At 42.4% G+C, this 6745-nt stretch overlaps 1 pseudogene; it reads left to right on the top strand.

The window, feature by feature from the left end:
• Positions 1–4054: 4054 nt before the first annotated feature.
• On the top strand, positions 4055–5830 carry LOC133904045 (pentatricopeptide repeat-containing protein At2g20710, mitochondrial-like; annotated as a pseudogene).
• Positions 5831–6745: the final 915 nt, after the last annotated feature.

The raw sequence follows: 6745 nt of genomic DNA, 5'->3' as shown, positions 1-6745 counted from the left end.
AACTGGAAAGATGATGCATCTATGCACTATCAAGTTTTTATATCCTTATTTCTTTTTCTTTTTTACACCCATGATGATTGATCACTATCGCGCTCTTTCTGTTACTTTTGGGGGTATTGGATTTTTTTTATGTTCGGGGTGCATTGAGCTCTCTCTGATCAAAGCTACATGATGCCATTTTCCCGTTGAATAAACCTTGGAACGGTGCTCTTCAGTTGGCATTCAAGCGTGCCGCTGTGACAGCCTGCATCCTCTTCCGAATCACTGCGTGATTTGGAGCGTCGGGAAAGGATTTACTGTGTGGTCGGAACGACCTACGGACAACTATCCATTTTGCTTCGCACTCTTCCGAATTCATTTGTTTTTCGAAACGTTGCTGGTTGATGAGCTCGTGTACTCCCTGCCTCTTCCAATTTTTGCAGAATTTTTCGTGTTGATTTGGAACGCAGGGACGCTATTTTCTTGTGACCGGAGTTTGAGGGGTAGATACCGGCTGCTGGACACTAGTCAACATGGTCGGTATATAGGGATTAAACAAGATCATAAGGATGTAAGCAACATGACCAATCAAAGGTCGCTTCTTCACGTGGACAAAGAAGCAACAAAGCCCACTCCTTAAGAGGCCTCGACTGGTTTTTCATTTCAAACTCATGGACAACGCACTATCCAGGCATAATAGCTTGCCATTTGTCAAGAGATACTTCGGACCCTGCTTGATAACAATCAATACTGATATTTCTAAAGGAAAGATCTTTAGATTTAAGAATTATTGGATAGAGCATGAAAATTTTATACAAGTTATTCAACATGGTTAAGCAGTTTCAGTTCAACAAAATGACAAAGCCAAGAGATTAATGGCCAAATTTAAAAATTTAAGAAGAGTCCTCAAAGCCTGGCAGAAAACTTTGTCAAATCCGACAACCACCATTGCCAACATGAAGGTGATCATTCTTTTATTGGACACTATGGAGGAACACGAGTATTGAGGAATGGAATTTTAGAGAAATACTCTAGCAACATCTTGTGGTGCTCCTTAAACAACAAAGAATTTATTGGAAACAAAGAGGAACTATCAAGTGGGTTAAATTCGGGGATGAGAGCACACAATTCTTTCATGCCAATGCCACAATTAAATATAGGAAAAACTTGATCACCACTCTAAAGGACAAGGAAGGTAATATCCGCTCTAATCATGAAGAAAAAGCAGCTCTCTTGTGGGAATCTTATAAAGATATGCTTGGCACTTCTGAATTCATGGAAATTTTCTTTGACCTAAGAAGCCTTATAAATCCTATAGAGGGTTTGGAACAGTTGGAAGAGCCTTTCACACGGTATGAATTGACAAAATAATCCAGTCTTTGCCCTCCAATATATCGCCAGGACCGGATGGTTTTAATGGGGACTTTCTCAAGAAATGCTGGAGTATAGTGGCTGAGGATTTTTATGAACTTTGCGATGCTTTTCATCAATAGGAAATATGCTTACAAAGTATTAATGGGTCGTACATTACCTTTGTCCTAAAAAGGATGGTGCTTCCAATGTGAACGATTATAGACCCATTTCATTGCTGAATTCCACAATTAAACTGCTCACCAAACTGCTTGCTGATAGACTTCAAGAGATAATCCTACTGCTTAGCCTAGGCTTTTGAGTATATACACATATACCACAAATCCAAGAAAGAGATAGTTATTCTCAAATTGGTCTTTGAAAAAGCCTTTTATAAGATAGAGCACCAGGTGATTCTAGAGATACTGAGGCACAAAGGATTTGGTGATAAATGGGTGAGCTACATTGAAAAATTCTAAGCACAGGAACCTCATCAGTTCTACTCAATGGGATACCTAGAAAAGTCTTGCATTGCAAAGGAGGAGTGAGGCAAAGAGATCCTCTTTCGCCTCTACTCTTCGTTTTGGCAGCAAATCTACTTCAATCAATAATGAACATAGCAAAGGATTGAGGACTGTTGAACCTTCCAATCCACATGGGTGCACGATTGGATTTCCCTATTATCCAATATGCAGATGACACACTACTAGTTATGGAAGCATGTCCAAAACAACTTTTTGCACTTAAAGCACTACTCAACACCTTTGTCGCCTCCACATGACTCAAAGTGAATTATAACAAATCAAGTATGGTGCCAATTAATGCCAGTGAGGAGAAAATACGAATCTTAGCAGATACATTCAATTGTCAAGTGGACAGCTTACCCTTCACTTACTTAGGCTTACCTTTGGGTCTCACTAAACCTGAAGTGGAGGATTTCCTACCCTCGATGAAAAGATGTGAACTAAGAATGGTAAGCTGTTCCATCTACTCGACCGAGGCTGGAAGATTACAACTAGTGAATTCAGTGCTTTCCTCCTTACTGACACTTTTCATATGCACATTGAAGTTGTCTCCCACGGTCATCAAGCAAATTGATAGGTACAGGAAATATTGTTTATGGAGAGGTTCCGATGTTAATGCAAAAAAAACACCGAAAGCTGCATGGAACATGATGCGTAGACCCAAAAAGGAAGGGGGTCTGAGTGTCATCAACCTCAGAGTACATAATGAGGTTTTATTGAAGAAAAATCTGCACAAGTTCTTTAACAAAGCAGAGCTTCCTTGGGTTAAGTTGGTTTGGGACAATCACTATCCAAATTCTCAATTACCAGAAAAAGAAAAGGAGGCTCTTTTTCGTGGAGAGATGTGACCAAGCTGCTGGACCAATTCAAAGGCATTGCAATTGCAGAAGTTGGCAATGGATCCACAGTTATCTTTTGGAAGGGCCTTTGGTCTGGAGCTTGCCCAGCCATTGCATATCCTGAATTGTTTTCCTTTACCAATCAACCGCTTATCACTTTAAAACAAGTAGCTGCATTTGAAAGTCTACAAGAAATATTCAATCTCCCGTTGTCTATACAAGCCTTCGAGCAGTTCCAAGATTTAGAGTAAAAATGGCTACCATCACCATCTCTGAGAGTCTTATACCTGGAATTATGTTTGGGGTTCTGCCTATTTTTCTTCAGTCAAGGCTTACAAGCTCTTCATGGGACATTTGCAAATACATCCAGTGTATAGATGGCTGTGAAAATCATCCTGTCAAATAAAGCATAAGCTTTTCTTCTGGATGCTTATCAAAGACAGATTGAGCACAAGAAACATCCTACGAAGAAAGAACATGCTCCTAGACTCTTATGCATGTGAACTCTGCTTATGGCAGGAAGAAGAGACGGTTACTCACCTGTTTCTTCACTGCAGCTTCGCCAAAAGATGTGGGGTTCTACTAGGACTGCTAATCCCATATTTGGAGCCACCAGACATTGTTCGTTTCTTCAAAGTAACTCTGAATGTCCCATTTTTCATGGAGATTATCGTTCTTATGGCTTGGTGTATTTGGACAGAGCGAAACGACTGAATTTTCAATGGAAAAGACCCAACAGTGCAAGGATGCCAGACAAAGTTTTTTCAAGAATTCGCCATGGTTATCCATCGAGCGAAATCTAGTTACTTTCCAGCAATGTCACAATGGCTAGAATCTTCTGTTTGATGTTTTTGGCTCTTTTGTTGAATTTGTTTTTAAAGACTGCTTGTTTTCCTTTTTTTTAATATAATATGTAGGGGAGCTTTCCCCTCCAGTTTCTTCAACAACAAAAAACTAGCTAATTTGGTATGGAAACACACGGGCAAGCAAATCCTCGAGTCACCCATGATGCCCTGCACCGCGACATCGATCCCTTGGGATGTAGGATCCACCGGTAGTTGCACAGTTTGGGGTAAAGGCTTGCAGCATCGCGCACCACCGGTCCAATGGCGAAAAAAAAGCAGAGATGTCTGAAACACTAGTGCAGTATCTGTGGAACCCAACTCAACGCAAAGCAAACGGATGCACACATCTAGACCAAGTGATGAAGTGAGGTCGTATCATTCGAACAACCATCACCATCTACCGCGCCATCACCCAGTGAAAGTGCAATGCCGGGAGACGGCGAAGATTCCAGGACTCAAGTGAGTCCATCGTGCATGGTAATGGTGTTAGCGGCCATGCTCGAGCACTCTGTCCAACATGAGGCAAGGGAGGTATGCTAAAAGGAAGCAAAAGGCGGTCGGCTCGATGGAGTGCCAGCACGGTCTGGCTGAGAACGCCGGCGGCCTCGGCATGGAGATGCAGTCCGTCGCCGCCGTGCCTGGCGCCCGAGCTTGGAAGTGCCGTGGACGCGCGGGTCGTGGCTACGTGCTCGCGAGGTGAAATCTTGCGAATTCACTTGGCTGCAAGTGCTATAGCTAAAAGGAACGATCGCGAGCATATCGATGACGCTGGTAATTAACTGTGATCGATCTTCCGAGGTGTGGAGAGCGAGACAGACACAGTTAAAGATTCGCTGATCTCGTCTAATAAACCTGTCGATGTGCTATAATTGCTCTTATTTTCGTTTCCAAGAAATATAATTGTAGCCAATTAGATAAGCACACCCCAGCCAAGGCCACACCATCGAGAAGCACGTCATCCAGTCCATCGTTAAGAAGCTCATCGGCCTACGCCGCTTCGCCCACGCGCTCGAAGTCCCAGGCAAACCATCATCCCCCTCCACCCCCACCCCCACCCCTCAAGTGAATTCTCTGCAAAGATTATCGCGCATTCCGCTCACCGATTCAGACGATTCTTTGCGTTCTTGCAGCTTTCGTTCCGGATGACTGACCGGAGGTACCGTACCTCTACCTGTCGGCCGGTGACGTCGCTTACCGGCTGGAGCTGATCAGCAAGGTGCACGGCCTTGAGAGAGCAGTTGAGTACTTCGGCAACGTGCCGAGGCAGCTGAGGAAGCCGCAATGCTACGGCTCCCTGCTGAAATGTTACGGGGAGGCGAAGGCCGTCGAGAACCGAGGAGCTCTTCGCGAAGATGCAGGAGATGGGGATGAAGAGTGCTTACGCTGAGAAGAGAAAGGTGTCGAGCCCGATATGTTCAGTGTGGAGAATCTGTTGGCCGCATACATTGCTGCCGATGATGTTGAGGGGCTTGGGAAGGTGCTCGACAAGGCCAATCCGCACCAGAAGCTTTTGAGTTGGCACGGACATGCCTCGGGATCAAGGGTTTTTAGGAAAGCTGGGATGCGGATAAGGGCCTTCATGGCTGTTCTGGAAGCGGAGAGGCGGATTACTCCTAAGAATGGTAGGGTCGCATACAGTTTCTTGCTCAACACATACACTGAGCTGGGGATGTATCCTGAGATTGAATGCATTTGGAGTGTCTATAAATCCAAAGTGCCACCGTGCAACTCGATGTATTTGTCCAGGATAAGTGTGCTACTCAAGATGAATGACATCGAGGGGGCTGAGGAAGCATTGAAAGAGTGGGAAACGATGTGTGTTTCCTTGATTTCAGATTAACCAACTTACTGGTCGATGCGCACTGCAGGCAAGATCTTGTAGAGAAGGCAGTAGCTCTTGTGGATGAAGCCATCGAGAAGGGGAGGACACCTTGCGCTAACACTTGGTATAAGTTGGCTGGTTGATTATTTAGGACTGGTCAGGTGCTGAAGGCCGTGGACATGACAAGGAAGGCTCTTGCGTCCGCAACTCATCCTTGGAAACCTGACCTGACAGACATATGTGCTAACGAGCTTGAACCATTTCATGGAGCAAAAGGATGTAGAAGCAGCCGAGGAGATGGCGAGTATGCTACAGAAGTTGGTTCCTTTGACTATGGATGTTTATCATTGTTTACTGAAGACATATGTCCGTGCGGGAAAGCCAGTGTGCGGCTTGCTTGATCGTATGAAGAAAGATGGTCTTGAGGCTGATGAAGAAACTGATAGAATCCTTGCTGGAGAATGCCAGTAGATAACCACTACCGCCTATCGCTAAATGATCTCTTTTACCAGTTCAAATTCTTCACCTCTTTTCTCTTAAACTCTGCTCATTAATTTGGCTCCTGTCCACTGCTTACATGGAACACTGCAACCCTTTGTTGTTGTATGTGGTGGCCTCATAGGGCAGTGGGGATGTGAGCGATCTATATATTACTGATAGGATCAGATATGATGGAATGGAACTGTTCAATTGTTTAAATGAGTTTTAGGGCATATTGCTTACTTTTTTGTAATCTTACTAATATTTCTTTTGAGTCAACATTACTCCCATATTTGTGTATCTGTTTTTTTTATTTCACTGTACGTTCATATGAGTTAGACATCCATTTTCAAATCTGTTTGAATCATGATGTTTCTTGGAATCAATAGAACAAAATGAGATCCAATATGAATATTATTTTGTTTGATATTTTGAAAAAAAACAACATTTTGAATATGCTATTTCAACAATTTGAATATACTATTTCAACATTTGCAATATATTGTTTCAACAATTCATACATGAAATATTGAACTATTTTTTCCATAATGTTGAATTAGGGGTCTAATCAAGTTTTATAAAATGTTGAGTGCATAAGAAATATGCTTTAACAACTTACATATAAAGTGTTGAACAACATAGAATGGTTGAATTAGATTTGAAAATTTGTTAAATCAAGACTTTAAAATTGTCGAGTGCATAAAAAAGCACAAATTTATTTAAATGTAATTGCTTCTAGTAATTTTATTTTTATACATAAATTTGTTTGTTTTTTTTTCAATGGTAAGAAAAACCATTCTTATCTTAAAGAAGCAAAATGTTCCATAAATTCCTGCCTCTATCTATACTCCTATAAAAATGCACGAGTTGTGGCAGAACTAAACGATCTTCACCGTTCACCCGAAT

Source organism: Phragmites australis, chromosome 21 (assembly GCF_958298935.1).
Source record: "Phragmites australis chromosome 21, lpPhrAust1.1, whole genome shotgun sequence".
Lineage (NCBI taxonomy): Eukaryota > Viridiplantae > Streptophyta > Magnoliopsida > Poales > Poaceae > Phragmites > Phragmites australis.
Note: the sequence above shows the minus strand (reverse complement) of the source record. Positions and strands in the feature narration are given on the sequence as shown.